The sequence below is a fragment of the Pleurodeles waltl genome, chromosome 4_2 (genome assembly GCF_031143425.1).
Source record: "Pleurodeles waltl isolate 20211129_DDA chromosome 4_2, aPleWal1.hap1.20221129, whole genome shotgun sequence".
NCBI lineage: Eukaryota > Metazoa > Chordata > Amphibia > Caudata > Salamandridae > Pleurodeles > Pleurodeles waltl.
Genome location: NC_090443.1, coordinates 93,930,517 through 93,958,269, shown reverse-complemented (window position 1 = coordinate 93,958,269; position 27,753 = coordinate 93,930,517). Strand labels below are relative to the sequence as shown.

Here is a 27,753-nt window from a genome sequence, read left to right as displayed (position 1 = left end):
GAGAACACCACCATTTCGGCCTACCTGGATTTCACTACAGAGGTACAGCATAGGCATGGCTCTTACATGAAGGTCAAGCAACGCTTATGAGAGCTCCAACTCAGATATGGCCTGGTTTTCCCGGCAAAGCTTAAAGTTATAGATGGCGAAAGCTCTCATGTCTTCCACACCTCAGAGGATGTCTGGTCCTGGCTCCATACCAAGGGGCTCGCTGCCACCACCAGGACAGAGGAAGGAGAAGGAACATGGGTGATACCTAAACCCAGGTGCCACCAACGTAGACCGTCACGCGTGCGGCCAGACTGGGACAGGTGGCTGCTGAGCAGGCATGTGTGGTTGAGATAGTGGCATTGCATCAGGCCAACTCCTTCGCTGCCATGCAGACTAACACTCCTGGTAACTCTGACTCCGAAATTGGTGACTCTGAAGTCTACTTTACCTCCAGTACTGGGGGTTCCCCTTGTTACACCCCATCTGCTCCTCCTTGCTGCTGCTGAGATTTCTGTTGCGCCGCCCCATGTTACTGGAACACGGACACGTGAAAATCTGATATGAGTAATCGCCTGGCGCCGGATCTTTGTTATTATGCCACACCCTACCAACATTCTTACTCGGACAGGTTTTTTTGTATATTTTTTTTCCCTCCTGTTGTTGTGATATCGTTAATGTTCATTGGGCAGCCCCTACTGGGGATGTTATGGTATTGGGATTTTAGTTTGATTGTTATGTTTTGCTCTGGAACTTATTGCTGGATACAGTGCTGTTACTCCATATACACAACACATTTGCCATTGCTGATCTGGGGGTGTGGGGGATAGTCCCAACTGGAGGGTAGGAGGGGTTCAAGGAGCTGGTCAGGATTTGCTCTTTGACCCTTCTCTGTTGTTTATAGGTTGCCAGATATGATGACCAACACAACACTTATAGGACATGTCCCACAATACCACATTATGACATGGAATGTGCAAAGCATGGCCTCCTCAACCAAATGCTATAGAGTGTAGACATATCTTAGAAGCAGGCATCTACACAAGGCTATTTTTCAGGAGATACACCTCACGGCATCTGAACTGGACCATCTTCGGGCTAGGTGGCAGGGTCAAACATATGGTACTACCACATCAGCATATGCCGGGGTGTGCTTATTTGGATAGCCAAGGATGTTCCCTTTGCACTGACCACCCAGAGAGTGGACATGGCGATATATCATTCTAGGTGGCCTCTTAGATGGCGCTTCCCTCAGCCTGGTGGCGATATATGCACCAAATATCAATCAGGCAGGATTCCTTGATATCCTCACTCCTGCCCTCCTCCGAGATCCACTACATCCTGCACTATGGTAGGATGGGGTGGGAGGGGTCATACTAACTGCATTCCAGATCTGCAACTTGATCACTCTTACCCTCCCTTAGCTACAGTCATGAGCACCCACATGTATAACTTGCCACTTTAGTCAGTGGTGTACATGACGAATGGCACATGAGTTATCCACACGATCGCGAGAACTCGTTCTACTCGCCAGTTTACGACTTATATACCAGGATCAATCTCTTTCTGTACCGATCGGATTGGCCCTTTAATGGTCCGATTGGAATATCTATCTCTATCATTGTCTAATAATTGTCTACTGATTTTAACACTGAATTGGGGCAAACAACGCCCTGCCATACCAATCTCGCGACTCCAACCCGAGGTACTCTTGGATCCACCCATCTGTGGCGCCCTGTCACAATGCCTCACTCATTATTTGAATCAAACTTTGTCTCTGCCTCCTTCCGTTCCCTGGAATGGGATGCTCACAAGGTAGTGTTCTGTGGCAACTGTATGGCGACCTCTTGGGATATTAGACAGAAGTTGGCGAAGGACCTTTCCACCACTGAGCATGACCTATGGCTGATAGAGACACGGGTTGCGACGTGGTTGGAGGCGCCGTCCTGAATTCGCCATCTACGCGAAAGTCATAATGAGGCAGACTCCACCTTGGGTTGCCATGATTTTTGGAAGCAGATGGCTATGCAACATGCCCACAGGGACCGCTTGGGCAAACTACTTGCTTGGCTTCTCCGGGAAGAGCATCATAGTGCCCCTGTTGTGGCGATTTGCCTTGCTGACAGCACTGTGGCCACCTCTCAATTAGCAATTAACAATGCCTTTTGCACTTATTATCAGAAATTATATGCAAAACCAGTTCCCCCAAACCAGAACTGTGTTTTTTAATTTTTGTCTGGGACATCTCTTCCCAGACTCTCCACCTCTAACAGGATAACCCTTGTGGAACCCCTCCTAGTAGACAAGATTCACAAATCGCCCGTAATAAAATGGGCAGTTTGCAGATTGAGTACTAGGTTACTGTTAGAAATGGGGTCTCTAGCTGGCAGTCTGTTTGCAACCTGTCCAAGTAGAGACCCTCAGTTTAGTCAGGATAAGGGAGATACCTGCACAGATAACTCCTGCTCACCTCCTTGGTAGCTTGGCACGAGCAGTCAGGCTTATCTCAGAAGCAATGTGTAAAGCATTTGCATATAGCACACAGTAACAAAGTGAAAACCTACAAAAGGACACCACCCCAGTTTTAAAAAATAGCCAAAATGTATCTATTTAAAACAAGACCAAATACGATACAAATCCAACATACGTTAATAAAAATATGAATTCTGCAAGATTTACTCAAAAATACAGTTCCTTGAAGTCAATAGCTCCATCTGGGGCTTTCACGGCATCGTGATCAACAAAACCAACAGTTCAGTCTGGCTACGGTGTTGGGAAGACCTGCAAACAGTACCTTGGATTTGTAAGGTGTCGTGATCCTTGTGGTGAGCTCCAGAGAGCGGCATCAGCGACGTCGCGGTGTTGGTTCCAGAGTCGTCGGGCCTTTGAAGTAACACGCGTTGCAGATCGAACTCTGGGGTGATGAAGTCAGGAGTGCTGGCGTGGATGGCTGCGGTGCGAAGCGGGACGATGAGACATGCAGTGCCCACAGGTCAGGGTGCAGGCAGTGGTTCGGTGACTGCGTCTAGCGGCGTCGGTGAGACCAGGGCTGCGGTGTGAAGCGGCACAGTGCAACATGTGGTGTCCACAAGTCACGGTGCAGGCAGCAGCGTCGTTAGGCCCAAGCCAGCAGTGCCAGACGGGACGGTGCTTCGGGACCCTCACGAGCTGTGTCCACAGGCCACGGTGCAGGCAGGGATGCCTAGTGACAGTGGATTAGATGGCGCTGGCGTCGGTGGACCGGGGCTGCTGTGCAGGACGGGACGGTGCTTCGTGCTCCTCACGAGCAGTGTCCACAGGACACGGTGCAGGCAGAGGCACTGGTGTCAGCAGGAGCGCGGTCGTCGGGGAGGCCCAGGCTGCGTGTGAGCAGGCGATGCTGGACTGCGGGGGCCCCCAGGTCGCGGTGCGAGCAGCGGTTCAGTGAAGTCATCTGTTGATGGCAACGGTGAGACCAGGGTCGCGGTGCGAAGCGGGGCAATGCGACTCCGTGCGGTGTCGGCAAGTCACAGTGCAGCCAGCGGCTTTGTTGGCCACGTCGCAGTGGTTTCTCCTCTTGAACAGCACAAAACACACAGTTCCCAGTACTGCAGGTCGAGGATATGCAGGCTACACCCCACTCCATTTTGTGTCACTGTCTAAAGAGGTGCAAAACAGCCCAACTGTCAAACTGACCCAGACAGACAATCCACAAACAGGTAGAGTCACAGAACGGTTTAAGCAAGAAAATGCCTACTTTCTAATAGTGGCATTTTCAAACAGACAATCTAAAAACCAACTTCACTAAAAAATGTATTTTTAAATTGTGAGTTTAGAGACCCTAAACTCCATATTTTTATCTGCTCTCAAAGGGAATCTGAGCTTTAAGGATATTTGAAGGCATGCCCATGTTAACCTATGAGAGAGATAGGCCTTGCACAGTGAAAACCGAATTTGGCAGTATTTCACTGTTAGGACATATAAAACACACTAGTATATATGTCCTACCTTAAACATACACCTCACCCTGCCTTTGGGGCTACCTACGGCCTACCTTAGGGGTGCCTGAGATGTAGTAAAAGGGAAGATTTAGGCCTGGCAAGTGGGTACACTTGCCAAGTCGAATTGGCAGTTTAAAACTGCACACACACAAAAATCCCTCCAGACGGCCCATTCCGGCAATAATACATAATAAAACAGTCAGTTAATTTCTTTGGGCAATGTTGGCCGCAGTTTATTAATGTTGATTACAGCATGGCTGTCCTGCTTTTATGAGGGCCATAAATCATCATGTCAGATCAATGTTGCAAGCAATTAGTGGTTGTCATGATCGCAATATCTTCCCTGAGGTTAAAGACCCTGTTTTTTTGTGTGATTCACATTAGTACATTTGTGTCATACATTGCTTAGTATATTAACAACCTTATCCTCGATGATAAATGGCCTGTTTTATGTCCTTCATTCCTTTGCCGCCAGACAGCCTCGCGTTTTTGTCCTTTGACGTTATTCCTTTTTATGTAGGAGGGCACTCGCTTCCCTTTAGGCTTAACTCGCTACCTTGTTTAGTCCTTGAGTCCAGCTCTCTGGCGGACCCGGGCTGCGAGCGGCATGTTTCCGAGTACCTCTCCCAACTGCCTTACCCTGCCATGAGGCATCCCAAGGTAAGTAGCCCTGCCACCCCATGTTGGGTGAGGCCTTAGTTGTCCTTTATCTCTCCTTTCCGCCACGCCGCCTTTGGGTTACCGCTCAAAGGTGGCTCCCCCACTTTCTAACTGAATTATTCGCAGCCTGCTAGACGCAAGGGGGCCCATAAGTTATTCCAGAAAACCTCTGTTCCCTGGAGGGACAGCTGTACCCCATCTTTTCCAAAGTATTCCGATCTCTGCAGGTTGATTAGCCCATGTCTGATGCTTTCCCAGCTGTTTTGAATGCAATACTTTTTTGCTGCAACGTTCAATTTCTTCACTGACTTCTCTAGCACCCCCGCTGAGGTGGCCCCTCTCCACTTCTGTCTGGGAATAATTTCTGACCATATCAATGCGGTGTTGCCCAAGTGCCTTGCCGCCGGCGGGAGGTTCACTCTCATGCTTTCCAGCACTCCTCTCCTGCCGCGTTGTGCCAGGTCGTTGCCCCCCAGGTGTATAATTAACACGTGGAGTCCCGGTTGTTTGGAGGCTAGAAGGTCCCCTAGTCTTTCTTGGAAGTGTTCCCATTTTATGCCTGGGAAACCGAACCATTCTATGCGTGTCTGCTGTGGGCGCTGTTGGCTCGTGGGGCCACCCAACTTCCACCAGGTTTGGATTCTGTGCACGAAAGAGTGCCCAATCACCCATGCCGTTCTGTGTTCACCTGCATGTGGAAGGAGACAGTCAGGGTCTTAGTGCTGTGAAGCTAGTTCTGCAACAAGTCTCTGTGTTGCCTTCTGATGTAACTTTTGTAGACGTTTGAGCTCCACCTCCCAATTGCTTTTATGCCTGCCGCTGACATACCGTGAAGCGCTGCTGTGGTTGCAGCCCCTCTCCTGAAAGAGTGGGTGCCGAACTCGCTTGTTGAAAGCCCCAGTCTGGACAGGGCCCTTCTGAGCACTGCTTTGAACTGGAAGATTATCAAGCATTCCCTGTTCTCATGTTTGAGGAGTGTCCCTTGTCCTTCTGGACTCAATTGTAAGAGCTTCCGCGCGCAGCAAACTGTACATACATCGCGGTCGTCAAGGCATTTTAGCACTATTTTTGCCCCTCTCCCCAGTTGGTCGGTTTTGGATTTCTTCAGTAAGACCTGCATGTTTCCTTGACCTATCTGGACATCTTGTCTTTGAATGCCTGTGCCTGCAGGCCCTGTTCTGGCGGGGGCCACTAGTTCTAAAGGCCCGAAGAACGCCAATGTGAATGCTGCCCTAAAAAGCGTGTTTTCAAAATTGTTTTGGCATATGTTATTGAGCATCCCCACCAACTGCTTCAAGATACTAAATTCGATTGGGCCCCCCTGGTCTCTCGTGGGCCCCTCCAACCTGCACCACCCATTCATTGCTGACTGTAGGAACTTGGCTCTGTATATACTATTCCAAAGTAAGAAATAGTGTGCACAGAGTCCAAGGGTTCCTCTTAGAGGTAAGATAGTGACAAAATCAGATAATTCCAATGCTCTATTTTGTGGTAGTGTGGTAGAGCAGTAGGCTTATCCGTGGGTAGTGTTAAGCATTTGTTGTACACACACACACACACACACACAGGCAATAAATGAGGAACACACTGTCCTTGAGGGTGGCTACACCCTCTTTGTGCCTCCTCCCTGTGGGGAGGGGGTAACATCCCTAATCCTATTGGGGGAATCCTCCAAACTCAAGATGGAGGATTTCTAAAGGCAGGGGTCACCTCAGCTCAGGACACCTTAGAGGCTGTCCTGACTGGTGAGGGACTCCTCGTTTTTCCCATTATCTCCTCCAGCCTTGCTGCCAAAAGTGGGGGCAGTGGCTGGAGGGGCGGGCATCTCCACTAGCTGGGATGCCCTGGGGCGCTGTAACAAAAGGGGTGAGCCTTTGAGCCTCTGAGGCTCACTGCCAGGTGTTACAGTTCCTGCAGGGGGAGGAGAGAAGCACCTTCACCCAGTACAGGCTTTGTTCCTGGCCACAGAGTGACAAAGGCACTCTCCCCATGTGGCCAGCAACATGTCTGGTGTGTGGCAGGCTGGCAGGAACTGGTCAGCCTACACTAGAAGTCGGGTAGGTATTCAGGGGGCACCTCTAAGATGCCCTATGGGTGTATTTTGCAATAAATTGCATACTGGCATCTGTGTGCATTTATTGTGCTGAGAAGTTTGATACCAAATTTTCAGTGTAGCCATTATGGAACTGTGGAGTTTGTGTTTGACAAACTCCCAGACTATATACTCTTATGGCTACCCTGCACTTACTTTTGCTTAGACACTGTAGGGGCATAGTGCTCTTGCACATATTCCCTCACCTGTGGTATAATGCACCCTGTCTTAGGGCTGTAAGGCCTGCTAGAGGGTTGACTTACCTATGCCACAGGCAGTGTGGGATTGGCATGGCACTCTGAGGGGAGTGCCATGTCGACTTAGTCGTTTTCTCCCCACCACCATACACAAGCTGTGAAGCAGTGTGCATGTGCAGAGTGAGGGGTACCTAGGGTGGCATAAGACATGCTGCAGCCCTTAGAGACCTTCCCTGGCATCAGGGCCCTTGGTACCAGGGGTACCAGTTACAAGAGACTTACCTGAGTGCCAGGATTGTGCCATTTGTGGAAACAAACGTACAGTTTAGGGAAAGAACACTGGTGCTGGGGCCTGGTTAGCAGGGTCCCAGCACACTTTCAAATAATAACTTAGCATCAGCAAAGGCAAAAGGTTATGGGGTAACCATGCCAAGGAGGCATTTCCTCACACAACCCCTCTCAAACAAAAGAGGATGAGACTAACCTTTCCCAAGAGTCTTCATTTTCTAAGTGGAAGAACCTGGAAAGGCCATCTGCATTGGCATGGGCAGTCCCAGGTCTGTGTTCCACTATAAAGTCCATTCCCTGTAGGGATATGGACCACCTCAACAGTTTAGGGGTTTCTCCTTTCATTTGCATGAGCCATCTGAGAGGTCTGTGGTCAGTTTGAACTATGAAGTGAGTACCAAAAAGGTATGGCCTCAACTTCTTCAGGGACCAGACCACAGCAAAGGCCTCCCTCTCAACGGCACTCCAACACTGCTCCCTGGGGAGTAACCTCCTGCTAATAAAAGCATCAGGCTGGTCAAGGCCATCATCATATGTTAGGGACAGGACTGCTCCTATCCCATGTTCAGAGGCATCTGTCTGCACTATGAACTGCTTACAGTAATCTGGAGCTTTCAAAACTGGTGCGGTGCACATTGCTTGCTTCAGGGTGTCAAAGGCCTTTTGACAGTCCAAGGTCCAGTTAACTTTCTTGGGGATAAATTCTGTGAGGGGGGTCACTATTGATCCATAATCCTTCACAAACCTCCTATAGTAACCAGTCAAGCCAAGGAATGCTCTGACTTGAGGCTGGGTTTTTGGAGCTACCCAGTCCAGAATAGTCTGGATCTTGGGTTGGAGTGGCTGAACTTGACCTCCACCTACAAGGTGTCCCAAGTAAACCACAGTACCCTGCCCTATCTGGCATTTATATGCCTTGATAGAGAGGCCTGCTGTTTGCAGGGCCTGCAAAACCTTCTTCAGGTGGACCAGGTGATCCTGCCAACTGGAGATAAAGACAGCAATATCATCCAGATAAGCTGCACTAAAGGACTACAAGCCAGCAAGGACTTGATTCACCCACCTTTGGAAGGTGGCAGGGGCATTCTTTAAGCCAAAGGGCTTCACAGTAAACTGGCAGTGCCCATCAGGCGTAGAGAATGTTGTTTTCTCTTTTGCTCCTGGTGCCATTCTTATTTGCCAGTACCCTGCTGTCAAGTCAAAGGTACTCCGGTATTTGGCAGCACCCAATTTATCAATCAGCTCATCTGCCCTTGGAATGGGGTGAGCATCTGTCTTGGTGACAGAATTAAGCCCTCTGTAGTTCACACAAAACCTCATCTCTCTCTTGCCATCCTTTGTGTGAGGTTTGGGGACCAAGACCACTGGGCTAGCCCAGGGACTATCAGAGTGCTCAATCACTCCCAACTCCAGCATCTTGTGGACTTCCACTTTGATACTTTCCATAACTTGGTCAGACTGTCTGAATATTTTGTTTTTGACAGGTAGGCTGTCTCCTGTGTCCACATCATGGTACACAGGTGTGTCTGACCAGGGGTTAGGGAAAAGAGCTCAGCAAACTGCTGGAGGAATTGCCTGCAATCAGCTTGCTATTGGCCAGAGAGGGTGTCTGAATAGATCACTCCATCTACTGTGCCATCTTTAGGGTCAGTGGAGAGGAGATCAGGGAGTGGTTCACTTCCTGCTTCCTCGTGCTCATCTGTAACCATTAACATGTTTACATCTGCCCTGTCATAGAAGAGTTTTAGGCAGTTAACATGGATCACCCTCTTGGGGGTCCTGCTAGTGCCTAGGTCCACCAGGTAGGTGACTCACTCTTTTTCTCTAGCACTGGGTAAGGGCCACTCCATTTGTCCTGAAGTGCCCTGGGAGCCACAGGCTCCAGAACCCAGACTTTCTGCCCTGGCTGAAATTCAACCATAGCAGCCTTTTGGTCTTACCACATCTTCTGAAGTTGTTGGCTGGCCTCAAGGTTTTTACTTGCCTTTTCCATGTACTCAGCCATCCTGGAACATAGGCCTAGTACATAGTCCACTATATCTTGCTTAGGCTCATGGAGAGGTCTCTCCCTGCCTTCTTTCACAAGAGCTAGTGGTCCCCTAACAGGATGGCCAAACAGAAGTTCAAAGGGGGAAAACCGTACTCCCTTCTGAGGCACCTCTCTGTAGGTGAAAAGCAGGCATGGCAAGAGGACATCCCATCTCCTTTTGAGTTTTTCAGGGAGCCCCATGATCATGCCCTTCAATATTTTGTTAAATTTCTCAACAAGACCATTGGTTTGTGGATGGTATGGTGTGGTCAATTTGTAGGTCACCCCATACTCATTCCACATATGTTTCAGGTAAGCTGACATGAAGTTAGTACCTCTGTCAGAAACCACCTCCTTAGGAAATCCCACTCTGGTAAAAATACCAATGAGTGCTTTGGCTACTGCAGGGGCAATAGTGGACCTAAGGGGAATTGCTTCAGGGTACCTAGAAGCATAATCCACTACTACTAGGATATACTGATTCCCTGATGCTGTGGGAGGTTCAAGTGGACCCACTATATTCACTCCCACTCTTTCAAAGGGGGCCCCCACCACTGGAAGTGGAATGAGGGGGGCCTTTGGATGGCCACATGTCTTACCACTGGCTTGACAGGTGGCACAGGAGGCACAAAACTCCTTCACTTTCTGGGACATTTTGGAACAATAGAGATGGTTGACTAACCTCTCCCATGTCTTGGTTTGTCCCAAATGCCCGGCAAGGGGAATGTCATGGGCTAAGGTCAGAAGGAACTCCTGAGGCACTACCACTCTCCTAGTGGCACCAGGTTTGGGATATCTTGTCTCAGTGTAAAGGAGTCCATCTTCCCAATAGAACCTGTGGGTTCCATTGAGATTTCCTTGTTCAGCAGCTTGTTGCCTTAAGCCTTCAAGAGAGGGACAAGTTTCTTGCCCCTTGCACAGCTGTTCCCTTGAGGGTCCCCCGGGCCCAAGAGCTCAACCTGATAAGGTTCTAACTCTATAGGCCCTCGTTCCCTCAGGGGATAGACCTTCTTCCTGAGAAGAGAGGTTCTGTTTCTTTTTCTGTGCTGAAGCTGGTTCCCCAGTCTTCTTTCCTTTTCTCTTGGAGGGTTGGGCCATTATTCCAGACTACAACACCTCTTTTTCACCCTGAGCTCTGAACTGTGCCCTAGTCTTGACACACACCAGTTCAGGCATATCCAGCATGGCTGCATGGGTTTTGAGTTCTACCTCAGCCCATGCTGAGGACTACAGATCATTTCCAAGCAGACATTCTACTGGAATAGCAGAAGAGACTACCACCTGTTTCAGGCAGGTGACCCCTCCCCATTCTAAAGTTACCATAGCCATGGGATGTACTTTAGTTTGATTGTCAACATTGGTGACTGGATAAGTATGTCCAGTCAGGTATTGTCCTGGGGAAACCAGTTTGTCTGTCACTATAGTGACACTGGCACCTGTATCCCTCAGGGCCTCTACTCTAGTCCCATTAATAAAGAGCTGCTACCTGTATTTTTGCATTTTAGGGGGCCAGGCAGTTAGTGTGGCTAAGTCCACCCCACCCTCAGAGACTAATGTAGCTTCAGTGTGGACCCTGATTTGCTCTGGGCACACTGTTTTATCCTACCTGGAGACTGGGTATTCCTGGGCAAACTGGAGTAGTAGCTGAAGTGGAACCTTTCTTGGGATAGGCCTGGTCTCCAGTTTGGTGTCCATGCTGACTACAGCTGCGACACCAGGCCTTTTTGGGATCAAAGTTTTTACCCTTGTACCCAAATGAGGATTGTGAAGAGGCTTTGGACCCACCCTCCTGTGCAGGTTTTGGGGGCCCTGTAGATGACTTTACTTTTCCCTTGGGTGTCTCAACACTCTTTCCCTGGGGAGGCTTTGTGACCTCTTTCTTTTGGTCACCCCTGTGGAAGTCTTGGTCACCCTTGTCTTGACCCAGTGGTCTGCCTTCTTTCCCAATTCTTGGGGAGAAATTGGACCTAGGTCTACCAGATGCTGATGCAGTTTATCATTGAAACAATTACTTAAAAGGTGTTCCTTCATAAACAAATTATACAGCCCTTCATAATCATTTACACCACTGCCATTAATCAAACCATCTAGTGTTTTGACTGAGAAGTCAACAAAATCAACCCAGGTCTGGCTCGAGGATTTTTGAGCCCCCCTGAACCTAATCCTGTACCCTCTTTACCAGAGGGTGTGAGGAGTCTATCCCTTCACTTTCCAGTGAACATTTCCCAAAGGAGAGCACCCCAGTGAGATCTGTTTACTTTTCTGGTTGCACAAGCCCTCTTAAAAGCTGTGAACCATTTGGTGATGTCATCACCATCTTCATATTTTGTTACAATCCCTTTGGGGATTTTTAGCATGTCAGTATTCTCTCTGACCCTATTTAAGTTGCTGCCACCACTGATCGGAGCTAAACCCATCTCTTGTCTTTCCCTCTCTATGGCTAGGAGCTGTCTCTCCAAAGCCAATCTTTTGGCCATCCTGGCTAACAGGAGGTCACCTTCACTGAGTCTGTCCTCAATGCTTCCAGAGTTGCTGGACTCCCCTGTGGGAGAAGCAGCATCTCTGACCATCACTTGTGGAGTCGGGTCTGAGGGACCCTGGCCTCCCTAACTAGGACAGGTGGGAGGGAATTATCCTCCAGGTCACTAGTTTCCCCTTCTGTAAGGCTGTCTTCAGAGGGGTGGTCTCAAGCAAACTCTGACAAAAGCTCCTGGAGCTGTACTTTGGTAGGGTTTGATCCAGTTTTTATATTTTTTATTTTACAGCGAGTCCTTAACTCTGACATCCCTAGATGCAGGTAAGGGGTGAGGTTGAGTTCTACCACCATCTCTTCTGTGCTAGACATTATGGCCCTCATTCTGACCCTGGCGGTTTCAAACCGCCAGGGCAGAGGGCAGAGGAAGCACCGCCAACAGGCTGGCGGTACTTCCGGGGCAATTCTGACCGCGGAAAAGGGGAACCAGCGGTTTCCCGCCGGTTTTCCCCTGCCCCAGGGAATCCTCCATGGCGGCGCTGCATGCAGCGCCGCCATGGGGATTCCGACCCCCTTCCCGCCAGCCTGTTCCTGGCGGTTTACACCGCCAGGAAGAGGCTGGCGGAAACGGGTGTTGTGGGGCCCCTGGGGGCCTCTGCAGTGCCCATGCCACTGGCATGGGCACTGCAGGGGGCCCCTAACAGGGCCCCATTAAGATTTTCAGTGTCTGCTTGGCAGACACTGAAAATCGCGACGGGTGCAACTGCACCCGTCGCACCCCAGCAAATCCGCCGGCTCCATTCGGAGCCGGCTTCATCTTTGCTGGGGCTTTCCCGCTGGGCCAGCGGGCGATCTTTTGAAGATCGCCCGCCGGCCCAGCGGGAAAGTTGGAATGCTCCCCGCGGTCATTTGACCGCGGGGCGGTGTTTGGGCGGTGCCCGCCGGGGTCGGAATGACCCCCTATTTCTCTAAAAGTTGGGATACTTTTTAAGAATCTAAAACTATTTCTAAAACTTAACCCAAACTTTTACAAAACTTTTGAACTCTAAAAGAAATGCTAACAGGGACTTACACAAGGCCCAGCAGGACTTTTACAAATTTAGAAAAATAGCTCAAATTTAAAAAAAATCAGTTTCTAATGACAATTTTTGGAATTTAGTCATGTGATCAGGTATTGGCTGAGTAGTCCAGCAAATGCAAAGTCTTAGACCCCACCGCTGATTCACCAATGTACGAAGTTGGCTCTGTATATACTATTTCAAAGTAAGAAATAGTGTGCAGAGAGTCCAAGGGTTCCCCTTAGAGGTAAGATAGTGGCAAAAGCAGATAATTCCAATGCTCTATTTTGTGGTAGTGTGGTCGAGCAGTTGGCTTATCAGAGGGTAGTGGTAAGCATTTGTTGTACACACACAGGCAATAAATGAGGAATACACGCTCAAAGACATACTCCAGGCCATTAGGTTTTTATATTGAAAAATATATTTTCTTAGTTTATTTTAAGAACCACAGGTTCAAGATTTACAGTTAATACTTTAAATGTAAGGTACTTCACTTAGATTCTTTAGGAACTTTGAATGAAAACAATATCATGTACAGTCTTTGTGAAAATGGCAATAAACTATTTTCAAAGTGGACATAGTGCAAAAATCAACAGTTCCTGAGGGAGGTAAGTAAAGGTTAGATTAGCAGGTAAGTAAAACACTTACAAGTCTCAGTTCTGGGGCATACGCAGCCCACCGTTGTGGGTTCAAGGCAACCCCAAAGTTACCACACCAGCAGCTCAGGGCCCGTCAGGTGCAGAGGTCAAAGAGGTGCCCAAAACACATAGGCGTCCCTGGAGAACAGGGGTGCTCCGGTTCCAGTCTGCCAGCAGGTAAGTACCTGCGTCCTCGGCGGGGCAGACCAGGGGGGTTTTGTAGGCACACAAAACACACCCTCAGCGGCACAGGGGTGGCCGGGTGCAGCGTGCAAAGCAGGCGTCGGGTTTTGTATAGGTTTCAATGGAGGGACCCTGGGGTCACTCTAGCGGTGCAGGCAGGCACAGGGGGGCGGGGCAGGAGGGCTTCTCGGGACAGCCACCACCTGGGCAAGGCAGATGGTCGCCTGGGGGTCACTCCTGGGCTGAGGTTCGGTTCCTTCAGGTCCTGAGGGCTGCAGTGCTGTTTCCAGGTGTCGGGTCCCTTGTTACAGGCAGTCGCGGTCAGGGGAGCCTCTGGATTGTCTCTGCAGGCATCGCTGTGGGGGCTCAGGGGGATTGTCTCTGGTTACTCACGGGCTCAGAGTGGCCGGGGAGTCCTCCCAGAGGTGTTGGTTTTCTGCAGGTCGAGCTGGGGGCGTCTGGTGCAGAGTGTAGAGTCTCAGGCTTCCGGCAGGAAACGTGAAGTCTTTAGAAGTTGCAAAGAAGTAGCTGGTTTTGAACAGGGCCGCTATTCACAAGAGTTTCTTGGTCCTGTAGTCCAGGGCAGTCCTTGGAGGCTTCAGAGGTCACAGGTCCCTGTTGGATGCGTCACTGGAGCAGGTTTTTGAAGTTGGAGACAGGCCGGTAGGGCTGGGGCCATAGCAGTTGTCGTCTTCCTGCTTCTCTGCAGGCTTGTAGGTCAGCAGTCCTTCTTTCTTAAGGTTGCAGGAATCTCATATCCTGGGATCTGGGGAGACCCTAAATACTGAATCTAGGGGGGTGTTTATGTCTGGGAGGGCCAGTAGCCTATGGCTACTGTCCTTGAGGGTGGCTACAACCTCTTTGTGCCTCCTCTCTGTGGGGAGGGGGGCACATCCCTAATCCTATTGGGGGAATCCTCCAAACTCAAGATGGAGGATTTCTAAAGGCAGGGGTCAGCTCAGGACACCTTATTGGCTGTCCTGACTGGTGGGTGACTCCTCCTTGTTTTTCTCATTATCTCCTCCAGCCTTGCCGCCAAAAGTGGGGGCAGTGGCCGGAGGGGCGGGCATCTCCACTAGCTGGGATGCCCTGGGGCGCTGTAACAAAAGGGGTGAGCCTTTGAGGCTCACCGCCAGGTGTTCCAGTTCCTGCAGGGGGAGGTGAGAAGCACCTCCACCCAGCACAGGCTTTGTTCCTGACCACAGAGTGACAAAGGCACTCTCCCCATGTGGCCAGCAACATGACTGGTGTGTGTAAGACTGGCAGGAACAGGTCAGCCTACACTAGAAGTCGGTTAGGTATTCAGGGGACATCTCTAAGATGCCCTCTGGGTGTATTTTGCAATAAATTGCATACTGGCATCAGTGTGCATTTATTGTGCTGAGAAGTTTGATACCAAATTTTCAGTGTAGCCATTATGGAACTGTGGAGTTCGTGTTTGACAAACTCCCAGACTATATACTCTTATGGCTACCATGCACTTACTTTTGCTTAGACACTGTAGGGGCATAGTGCTCTTGCACATATGCCCTCACCTGTGGTATAGTGCACTCTGTCTTAGGGCTGTAAGGCCTGCTAGAGGGTTGACTTACCTATGCCACAGGCAGTGTGGGGGTGGCATGGCACTCTGAGGGGAGTGTCATGTCGACTTAGTCATTTTCTCCCCACCAGCACACACAAGCTGTGAAGCAGTGTGCATGTGCTGAGTGAGGGGTCCCTAGGGTGGCATAAGACATGCTGCAGCCCTTAGAGACCTTCCCTGGCATCAGGGCCCTTGGTACCAGGGGTACCAGTTACAAGGGACTTACCTGAGTGCCAGGGTTGTGCCAATTGTGGAGACAAAGGTACAGTTTAGGGAAAGAACACTGGTGCTGGGGCCTGGTTAGCAGGGTCCCAGCACACTTTCAAATCATAACTTAGCATCAGCAAAGGCAAAAAGTTAGGGGATAACCATGCCAAGGAGGCATTTCCTCACACTGATCTTATGTAATGGGAGTTGGAGGGGTCCCTGCCTGTTATAAGTTTGCTGAAATGTGCTACCGCAATCAGGTGCGCTTGTGTCCAGGACTTGGTTTTCTTCTGTGCGAATGCCCATTGTATGAATCTCTCTATTGCTCCTTGAGCCTTGTCCTGGTTCTCAAAGGACCTTAAACCCGTCACCTCTTGCACCGTCTTTGCGCATGCTGCATAGCGCCTTGCCGTCTTTGGCGCAAGGGCGTGTTCTATTAGTGTGGATGGGTCCCCTCCACCAGCCCCCATAGGCAGAGAGGGAAAGGCGTCATCTCCTTCTCTGCTCTCGGGGCTAGGTTCCTGAATTTCCCCATCTGGAATCGAGAGGGGGCATCTGCTTTAGTGTTAACTGCGCCTTGCACGTGTCTTGCCCTTACGTCTAGGTTGCTTTTGAGCTGCATTCTTACCATATGTCTCAACAATTTTAGGACTAATGTACACTTTGAAGCCCCTCTATTGATGGCATGTACCACTGCCTGGTTGTCTGACCATAGTGTGAGTTTCATGTCTTTTAACTGGTCCTGCCAGATCGTCAGTGTCACTGCGATGGGGAATAATTCCAATAGCGTGATTTTTTTGTGATGCCCCGTGTCGCCCAAGATTCAGGCCACTTCTTGGCGCACCATTGGTCCTTCAGTAGGGCCCCAAAGCCTAGACTGCCTGTTGCGTCAGTATATAACTCGATTTGTTTTGCTGACACCTAGCCTTCCCTCCATTTTAAGGTGCCGTTGAAATGTGCTAAGAAGGACTGCCAAGTCTTTAAATCTTGTTTTACCCCAGAAGTGAGCCTGACGTGGTGGTGTTTTTTCTCTAGCCCCTTAGTCAAGTGTGAGATTCGCCTGGTGAACACTTTTCCCACCGGGATGACTCTTGTAGCAAAGTTCAATTTCCCAATCAACTCTTGTAGCTCTCCTAGTGTTGCCTTCTGTTTGCCCAATAAGATCTGTATGTTTTTCAGTAAGTCCTGCAATTTGTTTTGGGCATGCTGGACATGCCTGCTTTGGAGTCCAGTTCTATGCCTAGAAAAACTAGTTTAGTGGTTGGGCCTGTGGTTTTGTCCTCTGCCAGTGGAACCCCTAAATCTGCTGCCAAGCATTTAAAAGACTCTAGTAACTCTTTACACTCCAACCCGCTGGGTTGTCCCACGACTAGAAAATCGTCTAGGTAATGCAGCTTTCCACCCTTCCGGTATTGTTTGTGTAATGCCCATTCCAGGAATGTGCTGAATTTTTCAAAATATGCACAGGAGATGGAGCATCCAATGGGCAGGGCTTTGTCAAAATAAGTTTCCCCATTGAACTTGAAACCCAGGAGGTGGTGGCTCTCCGGGTGGACAGGGAGAATCCTGAAAGCGGATTCTATGTCCGCTTTCGCCATCAGTGCGCCTGGCCCTTTTGAGCGTAGTAAATCTACTGTGTCCTCAACTGAAGCGTACCCCACCGCGCAGTGTGCTGGGTCAACGCCATTGTTTACTGACCCGCCCTCGGGGTAGGACAGGTGGTGAATGAGCCTAAATTTGCCTGGCTCCTTTTTGGGGACCACTCCCAGGGGTGAGATGATTAGGGCAGGCGGGATGGGGCCCTGGATAGGTCCTTCCACCCTCCCCAGTTCCTTCTCCTTGTTGATTTTTTCCTTTACTATTTCTGGGTATTCGTTAGCAGAGTGCAGGTTCTTGGGGTCTGATGCGCAAGTTTCAATACTAGACGGTATCCTAAAACCTTGCTCAAAGCCTTCACGTAGCATTCTTTGTTGTCATATTCATTGGCCAGTTGCCTTAATCTGCCTCTAATGATGGGCAATCTAGCCAACTCCACTTTTCTCCCCAGCCAGGCTACCGTGTTGGTGTGCCTATTTTTTCTTTTCTCTCTCTTTCTTGAGGTTGTTTCCTCCCCCCTTTTTACATTCTGTTGCAGGATGACCCCCACCCCCCATGAGAAGCAAACATCTATGAATTTGCACGTGGTCCCCCAGGTGCATTCGTCCTTGTCAAATTTGTAGCATACTGCTGTGGTTGCCTTCCCAGCTTGTGGCCCTTTCCACTGTGAGTATTGTTGCTTTTTGTAGAAGGGCTTCACCTTCTTGTGTCTACCCCTCTGGTAGCTCCCACGAAAGGGCTGTTCGCCTTTACTAGCCCAGCTCTTGGCCTCCCTTGCTATCATTTTGAGCATGTACCCTGCTACATCCTCCTCATCCCATTCCATGTCTGGGTGGGCTTGCATTTTTAGCCTGAAACCTTTGTGGTAATCTAGCCATGCGTCCCCTGTAAATTGTCTCTGCGCCTCGTGTATTTTGGATTCATATAACCATAAATCTTTTGTGCAACGTGGGTATTTTTCCACTATTATACATGCAATGATTTTAAAGGCATCTAGCCAGTTGTCAAAATTATTCTCTTTCCTTACCCTGTTCTTTTCTCTCCTCTCTTCCTCTTTTTTGTCCATTGTGGTCAACTCTAGGCCCTCAACTTGAATCTCTAGTAGTGTGAATATGTCTATAAATTCCCTGCGCAATATTTTTTCTTTCACTGCTAATGGTATCATGCTCGCCAGCCCTGGTGCTCTTGCTACCATATGGGGTCTCCCTAGGCTCTGCCTCTTGTATGCCTCTGGTGCTAAACCATCCGTTGATGGGCTTTGTCACCTACCCGCATTTTTATCTGAATCCCCCATACCTGTGTTGGTGAAACCATGGAGCTTGTGGCTGCTGCCTCCTCTTCCCCTTTTTCAGGTAATGGGCAGCGTGAGCGCGGCGCTTCCGCCCTGTTTGTGACCCCTTCCCACTGGTGTCGCTGTTGGCCATGACCCCGTTGGGGTCTGCACTACCTGGATCCCCTTGTTTTGCACGCTCCCCCAGGATTAGCAAATAATAATGGTGCCATTGATTTTAAGCATTCTTGAACAATCAAACTGATTTGCTAACCATTATTCACCTTCGCTCTTTTGCTCAGTCCTGGCATCCCCCCTTCAGGGAGCTCGCCTGCGTCTCACTTGTCGCCTTTCTTTGTACCCCTGCTTGTGTTCTGCTGATGCTTCTTCACCTCACTAGGTGGCTCTTCATCCTCTTTGGCAGCGCTGCTTGGCCTGTCGCTGTCGATTTCCTCCTGTGACTGACCCTCGACCGCTCCCAGACCTCTGATTTGGTTCAGGATCCAGTCCTTGCTGTGCGTTGCTGCTGCTTCCTTTGCTGCCCTGATAATTTCTTCAGTGTCGAGCTCCGGGGTGGCGCCATGGTTCTCCATGTTGACTTGTGTTAATGCCAGTAAACTGGATCACGTCGCCCTGACTGAGATTGTCCCCTGTTACCGCTAGTTGCTCTAAACGCGGGTCACGTCGCCCCAATGGGCTGTCCCTGGTTGAGTTTTTTGCGCTTGCAGCCAGGTCGCGTCACACCTTACGGGCTGTCCCTGGCTGTTTGTCCTTGATAATGTCTGTGGCCAGGTCGCGTTGCCCGGTGGCCTGATCCATTGTGCGCTGTTTGTCTCACAGAGGACCCCACTTTCTTTGTTTTTTTTTTGGTCTTTCTTCTGACTGGCTGTTAAAGTGGTGCTTCCTGCTTTTTTTAATGCCACCCTATGCGTTGTAGCTTGGTTAAAACGCTGTTTGCCAGAAGGGGCGTGGTTTGTTGCACTCCTTTCCCCTTTCTATTGTCTTTGCAGCTGGATCAAATGTAAAGCTGGTAACTGCTGTTTTTGTTTTTTGATTACAGTGAGCAGTTCCAGCGTCCCACTGCACTTTAGGGGAATTGCAACATCTCCCCTGGGCTGCTTGCTGTCACAAGTTGAGTCCAGGGGGAGGTGGTGGTTGCTGCCGCTTGAATCGCTTTCCGTGCCTTGGATCCCCATCGGGGCAGGGGTGTGGCCAATTCGGGGCAGAGCTGGATAGTATTAGCGTGCCCCAACCGCTCTTTCCAGTTATCGGGGGAGGGGGTGTGGCAGCTTTGGGGCGATGCCGGTCAGATACTGGAGTGCCCCAGAACCAATCCCGCCTATTGCTGCCTCGGATCCCCGCGGGGTGTGGCAGCTTCAGGGCGGTGGTGTTTAGCAGGAAGAGCACCGCCGAGCCGCTCCTTCTTATTGCTGCATGACGTTGCTCGAGTGAGATTTTCCAAATTTTGTAAGCCCAAGGGGGGGGCCTTGTGCTGGGGGTGTCTAATGTTTCCCCAGCTGCAGGATCCCTGGGGGTGGTGCGCTTGATTGGACCGGTGCTCAGTCAAAAAACAAAAAAGGTGGGCAGTGGGGTTTCCCCAGCGCCGATCCTCGCTCTGTTTATGCACGCCGGACCCTCGCCAGTACCTGAGGATTGGGTGCAGTGTCCGGCTCTTTGGTGGTGGGGATCTGCGGTCGCCGCCAGTTCCTGCTTGCGCTGCCGGGTTGGTGGCTGGATTATGGCGCGCTGGCCCCCCGCAGTACCTCAAGATTGGTGCAGTCTCCGGGTAGGGGTCTCTGGTCGTCGTCCTGGTCGCTGCCGGTTCCTGCTTAAACTGCCGGGTTGGTGGTGCAGTCTCCGGCTCTTCGAAGCCCAGCCGCCCTGGATACTAATAGGGGGGTCTGAGCCGGGCAGCCCTTTTTAAGCCCCGCTTCTGCCTCTGGGGCATGTTGGGGCAATTTTAAAAATGCTTTTGACCCAGTTGGGCCATTGTCCTTCTTTGTCCCGTACCCCCTCTTCTGTTTCCTCCTTGTGCCTCCCACCCCCCCCCCCCCGACCCCTGGGTCAGGCCAGAAACGGGGGGCAGGACGACACCCAGCTCATCCTCTCCCTCACCAAAGACCCACACACCGCCAAAGCCAACCTCCACGAGGGATTGAAATCCATCGCCGAATGGATGAGAGACAGCCGCCTAAAATTAAACTCCGACAAGACGGAAGTCCTCATCCTCGGACGCACCCCCTCGGCCTGGGACGACTCCTGGTGGCCCACCGCACTGGGACCCCCCCTACTCCAGCCAACCACGCACGCAACCTCGGCATCATCCTCGACTCCGCCCTCACCATGTCCAAACAGGTCAACGCTGTCTCCTCCTCCTGCTTCAACACCCTTCGCATGCTCCGTAGAATCTACAAGTGGATCCCGACGGAAACCAAAAAAACAGTGACCCAGGCCCTCGTCAGTAGCAGACTGGACTACGGCAACACTCTCTACACAGGCATCCCAGCAAAAGACATCCAACGACTCCAACGCATCCAGAACGCATCCCCCGGCCTGATCCTCGACATACCTCGCCGATGCCACATCTCCCACCACCTGAAGGACCTCCACTGGCTCCCCGTGGACAAGAGGATCACCTTTAAACTACTCACACACGCGCACAAAGCACTACACAACGCCGGACCCGCCTACCTGAACAACAGACTCAACTTCTACGTCCCCTCCCGCCAACTCCGCTCTGCCAACCTCTCCCTCGCCATTGTTCCCCGAATCCAACGCAAGACCTCCGGCGGCAGATCCTTCTCCTACCTCGCCGCCAAGACCTGGAACTCTCTCCCGACCTCCCTGCACCAGACCCAGGACCTCCTCACCTTCAGGAGACGCCTCAAGACATGGCTCTTCGACCGATAGCAGCTGCCCCCCCCACCCCCTCAGCGCCTTGAAACCCTAACGGGTACATAGCGCGCTTTATAAATTTAATGATTGATTGATTGATTGTTCCTTTTGCGGGTAGACCGCTTCCGGTCCCCCGTCTGTTCTTGGTTTGCGCTCCCGTCCGGTGTGCTTTTGCTCGGGGGCCTCGGGTGGTTTCTGCTCTGGCCCCTCGAGCTCCCTATGTTCGCAGGCCTTCTCCCCGACACTGCAGTGGCCGGCCTGAGCCATGGTTACAGGGCTACTAATGTGGGTGGCACAACCAGTGCTGCAGGCCCACTAGTAGCATTTGATTTACAGGCCCTGGGCACCTCCAGTGCACTTTACTAGGGACTTACCAGTAAATCAAATATCCCAATCATGGATAAACCAATCAACAGTACAATTTCAATAGGATGCACTTGCATTTTAGCACTGATTAGCTGTGGTAAAGTGCTCAGAGACAATAAACCAGCAAAAACAGATTCTAGTACACCATAAAACCAGGAGGTCAGAAGGCAAAAAGACAGGGGAGACAAGCCAAAAAGTTGCCAGGTCTAACAGTTACCTTTTCCCCTACTGTTACGCAATGCCTTTCTGAGGTGTTTCAGGAAGCACATGACATACCCAAATCGGGTCGCGATCCCAAGGATGTCAAGTTGTATCGTCCCCTTTCACTATTAAATCTCGATTGTAAGATATTGGGTTAGATCTTGGAGAACTGCCTGCTTTCTGTCATTCATAAGCTAGTCCACTCTGATCAATCGGGCTTTATACCGTGGTGTAGCACTTTCCTCAACACACACCTGTTGCGGCACATTCATAATACCCCACCAGACACCCTTGATCAGGCAGCGGTGGTGTTAGACATCGAGAAAGCCTTTGACACCCTTGGTTGGGACTTCTTCTTGGCCCTCACACACATGAAATTCAGGCTTCGGTTTCTTAGATGGGTTCACACATTGTATGCACACCAGCTGGCTAGGATAAGAACAAACCAGGTGATATTGGAAAGTATTTTTATTCAAGGGGAACCATTCAGGGTGTCCACTGTCGCTGCTTATTTTTGCACTGGCTATGGAACATTTGGTCTGCCAGCTGCGAGACCAAGCTGAGTCCTGGGGAGTTGTGGAACTGGGCTCTCATCATGTCATCTCCCTGTAGCCCAGACAATGCCCTATTCTACCTTCGTGATGTGAAGGCTGCACTTCCTGACATTATGCAACTCCCAGTGACGTTTGGTGATGCTTAGGGGCTACGAGTCAACTGGACCAAATCGTGCATCCTTCGTCGTATAGTGAGTTCATGACTAATATGCATCTCCAATGGAGCTATGACTTCTTCAAGTATCTTGGAGTCAATATTTACCATACACCATGAAGGCAACTTGGATAAAGCGGTTGCTGGAGCTCCCTGCCATTTTGGCGGTCGTTGCCCTTGTCACAACTGGGTCGTGTTGCGGTATCTAAGATGCTGATACTGCCCAGGATGCTTTACTTCTTGTAGAATTACCCATAGTGATTCTGCAAGCCTTTTTTTGGACACTTGATGGTCTCCTCCTTCAGCTTATATGGAGCGATGGCTGCTGCAGAGTGGTCTTGACCAAACTTCAGAGACCAATGTCAGAGGGTGGGATGGGAGCCCCCAATTTTAAACTTTAATACACAGCAACAACTGCAGTGGCCAACGGCCTGGCTGTCCTCTGCCACCAGCCTAGAACTGCCCTCAGTACGGGTGTCGCTGGTAGGTGTAAGTGTGTATACCTGCCTGTTGGATTTGCCCGGACCTTATCAGCGTGTCTCACACCAGTTGAGGGTGGCCCACACATGCTGGCGTCATTTTGTTCATCTTAAGGATCTCCGCTTCCCATTCTCATTGGAAATTCTCATATGGGATTTATCTAAACTAAAGGGAAAAGGTACGAGCTGTCGACCGAGATTGTGGGAGACCGCTGGGGTCACCCAGAAACCCATACTATTCAATGGTTACGTGCATGCTGAATTATCTGCTCTAAAGGGGAATGCTGGGAGACCTGTCTACTGAATATAGAAGTTAAGAACAACCTCCTCCTTCCCCGATAGTCTGGTTAACCCAGGATACCGGTCTATTTAGACTTGTTGAGATGTTAATATTTTCTCTTATGCTTCTCGGTTCCAGTCATTGAACATGCCCCTTAAGTCCTCCTACTGGACGCCTTTTCTATCTCTAGGCCTAGGATGGCTCCCCTCACATCACATATAGTCCCATGAGCCTGTCAATTTATACTTGATTGTGCTGTTTTGTTAACAGTAACCCCATATCTGTTCCTTGAGACTGTAACTGAAAGAAAATAGATTACCCTTTGCTTTACTGTACATCGACATGAACCGTTTGCAGCGGCATATCAATTATTACTGTAATGATTATACCTGATGTCTCGGGTGTCAGTTATATACCAATACATTTTTTTTAATGTTTTGCCTGCGTAGGTGGGCTACTATCACTGAGAGACATTTGGTGAAGACCCTGGGGGAGGTTGTGACTCCAAAGGGTGGCACCTTGAGTTGGAAATGTTGGTTGTTTATTACAAACTTTAGGTATCAGCAATGTGCTGGGTGAATGGGAATGTGGAAATAGACGTCTTTCAGGTCGAGTGCCTCCTTGAAGTCGCCTTGTTATAGTAGTGGAATGTTATCTTGAAGAGTGATTGTGTGAAAGTGCTGAGAGGATATACTGGTTTGTGGGTCTGAGCTGAAGTCCAAGATTGGTCTCAAGGAACCGGCCTTTTTTCAGAATAAGTAGTGAATAGACTCCTGTACCTTGCTCGTGTGTTGGCACTGGTTCTATTGCCCCTTTTTTAAAAGTTCCTGAACTTCCTTCTCGAGCAACTGTTGATGTTCTAGCGAGAGTGTGTGTTTGCGAGGTGGAATGTGTGGGGGTGTCAAACTGAGCTCCAGACAATAGCCATGCTGGTTAATATCCAACACCCACTGGTCAGAGGTGATGATCCGCCAGGTGGGGAGAAACCTTTGTAATCGTCCTCTGGCAGGTGTTGTGTGATGAGGGGAATGGTGGGCAAGTCAAGACTTTGATGTCGTGGCAGAGGGCTTTGTGAAGCCTGATTTTCCACTGCCTCTATAATTATTGCCCCAGTAGAAGTCTCTATAGTGACCCCTGGCTGAGGTGAATTGTGCCAGAGGACGTTGGTAGGACTTGGCCATGTCTGTAAAGGGGGTTTTACCAGCCACTTGATTGGGAGAACGGCAAAAGGAGCACGTTTGGGGTGATCTTTTCAATGCTCCCATAGCTTTGGCCAGTTTGTTGTCTTTCTATTGTTTTTTTTTTAAGCAAGGTGTCCATCTGAGGGCCGAACAAATGTTCTCCTTCAAAGGGGAGTCTCAGTATGTTCTATTGTACTTTTGCTTTGAAGCCCAAGACCCTGAGCCAGGCATGACACATATGAGGAGCATACTGGAATTAATGGCCCTTGCTGCGTTGTCGGCTGCATCTAAGGTGCAGTGGATTGATGTGTTGGCAATTAACTTGCCCTCTTACGTCCTTTTTCTGTATTCATATGGGAGATGTTGGACGGGCCCCTCCATCTCACTCCAGTGGGCTCTACTGTAACAGGAGAGGAGGCCAAAGGAGTTGGCAATATTCCACTGGTTGACAGACTAGGCAGCCACCCTCTTTCCTGCTGTGTCTGTTTAACTGATCTCATTGTCTGGTGGTTGTGCCTCACCAGATGTTTGCAAGTTTGCCTGTTTTCTCACTGTAGCAACCACCAGTGAATCAGGAGGAGTTGGCCTTTAATATATGTGGAGTCAGGTGAAGACGCTTTGTATTTGTTTAAATTTTAATCAATCCTTGGAGTTATGACGTGGGCCTTGATAGGTTGTTTGAAGATGTCTTGGGTGTGTCTGAGTACACCCTTAAGCATCTGTAGATATTGTGCTGATCGTTGGCTAGAGGAGAGGGTTTCAAACAAGAAATCATCCTCTATGGGGTCAGTGTGGAGCTCAACCTTATGGAATGAAGCTGCTCTACCTCATGGTATGAAGTGGTGTCATCTTGGGGATAGGGCTTGGCTGGATATAGATAATGGTCTGTATCTGTGGGTGGTTTAAAGTCTAACGTGTCCCACGGATTGTCTGGTCTCCCTCATCTTCTTCTCCCCACCACCCCCCACAAAGAATGTATGGACTCCTCTGGGGAACGCTCTGGTCCGGGAGAAGGAGGTGCAACTGGTGTTGGTGGAATGGGGTGCACAGAGCTAGTGGCCCGGTCAGTCTTTTTCCTATGTTTTGTTGGTGTAGGAATGCCTAAAGCCTCCTCAAAAGTTAACTGTCTTTTGGGTGGCAACGCAGCAGTGGAGGGAGGTCTTGTTAATAAACGACAAATGTCTGGATGGATGCAAAACAACAAGGTGATGGATGGAATGCTTGAATTAATCTCAGCCACTGGAAATCACTCGGGCCTCATCCCAATCCATAGTTTTTTTGCCCACCATGCCACCCCCCGGTTGGACCCAGCCATACGCAAATCAGTCTTGACCCTGTTTCCCATGGGAAAAGTCAAGCTCTAACTGCCAGGTCAGGTCCTCCCTGGACCGGAAACAAGCATCTTGGGACCAGTTTCAGGGTATGATTCCTCATCAGCCAGGTCAGCTTGAATACAACAACAGTGCTGCCAGGACCCACATCTGGGCATACCTGGCGCACTTGGGGCGGCAAATGAAAAAAATAATAAGGTGATGAATGGAATGCTTCAATTAATCTCAACCACTGGCAATCGCTCAGGCCGCATCGCAATCCATTGTTCCAGTATCTGGATGGATGACAGGATGCCGTTGTCTAGAATCCATCTCCTGTTGAAGCCATTGAAGGACTGGAATCATAGGTTCAGATCAGATTGCTTGCTTCGAGAAGAAGAATGATTTCGGCTATGAAGGATCTTTCGGTACCAAGGGCTACGATGCAGAGTATCCCGGTTCAGATGCTGTCTGCTTCAGCTTTGAGCCAGATAGGTGGTTCAATGTCATTGTTTTTGGCTATGATGTTCGGCTCAACTCTGATAGTGTGGGAGTCGGCTTGGAAACTTGCATCATCTGCTTTGTTTTTGGCACAGAGGCAGGGCTGGCCGTTTCAGACACAGGTTCGGTGCCGACCATGGCCCAAAGGCAGTGGCAGCCCAAAAGAAGACTTTGGCCGGCTCTGGGCAGATGTTCAGTACTTGAGGATAGCTTTCTGGTGCCAGGATGGAGGGGATTCTGTACTTACAGCTTGTCCCAGTCTGACTGTGAGCTTTTCTCTTGGGAGAAGGTGCCCTCATCTACTGCTGAGCCCTGAGCATAATCCTCCTCCTGAGGTTCCTCTGATCCAAAGATGTACATTGTATTATTGTCCCTGCATCGGGGCATCTCAAGTTGTCGATTCTGCAACGTGTTCTTGGACCAGAATGATCTGCAGGCCTCACAGGTGTATTCGTGACAGTGCAGAGAGACGCACAAATTACACACCTGGTGTTGGTCGGTGCGTGGAAACTTGGCATGGCAAAACCAAAAGGGCATCCGTTCTATCCCCAAACAGACATGGTGCAGATGTTATTGGAGTGGAATTGTTGTCCCGAAAGGCGGAGGCCCAAGGGGGCGCATTCAAGCAGAGTCCCCCTGACAAGACTGCCGTTGGTGGATGATCGAAGAAGGATCAAGTACTAACGATTGAAAACAGTGCCAACGTTAGGCCTAAAGTAGGAAACAATGATGCAGAGAAAAAGCAGAGGAGCACACGTCTGAACCAGACAATGGAAGAAAACAATCTAACAATGGAGTCGATGCTCGTGCTCCTTACCAGCAAAAGGAGGAGTCACTCTACCTTGTGACTTGAAGGACTTTCTTCAAATAAAAAAAGGCTTGCACACTTCCAAACCCAAAACTAGATGGCGAGATTATGCTAAGTATATGTATGTACAGACACACATCCCTCAAACAGAAAGATTATATAGAAGACATGTAAGCTTCAAAAACTTAAAGAACCAAAATATCAGGACACTCACCTTTGGTAACTGCCTCTCTGTTGGATACTCTGCCTGCAGATTCCTCACCTTGTGAATATAGCTCAGGCATCAGACTGGATTCAAAACTCGTAAAGCAGTACTCCTGCATAACTGCAGGCAGCATCAAGCACCTCCTCACCAAAAAGTGCAGAGGAGCCTCATGTAAGTTGTTTACGTACGGTGTCTGCTCCCCGTCAGATGCAGGGCCTACTGGCAGATTGGCATGCCCAGTCTGCCCATCTCTAAAATGGGACCTATTCTGATGGACTAAGAACTTAGTTCACAGAACGGGATGTGTGAGCGTCAGTGAGGAATCTGTGGTTAAGATAGAGTATTCACGAAATAGTATGTTACAGAAGGTAACTTGTTATTATGATGGATACTTCTAACCACCAATTTTTCACCTTGTGAATAGCTACCATAGCAGTACTTCCTCACGTGCTGGGTCCGTGATCTGGCTCAGACCAAAAGGCTCTGAAGGACAGAGACACAATGCCCCTCTTGCAGGTCTTGGCTGTCTAGGATGTAGTGTTTTGTGAACGTGTGTACTTATGCACACATAGCTCCCT

The 27,753-nt window shown here is 49.8% G+C and overlaps 1 protein-coding gene across 2 annotated transcripts in view; it reads right to left on the bottom strand.

Annotated features, from left to right (window-relative positions):
* PIP4K2C (phosphatidylinositol-5-phosphate 4-kinase type 2 gamma) overlaps positions 1 to 27,753 on the bottom strand; it is a 369,084-nt gene that overhangs the window by 161,948 nt on the left and 179,383 nt on the right. The gene's annotated exons all lie outside the window — the stretch shown is intronic.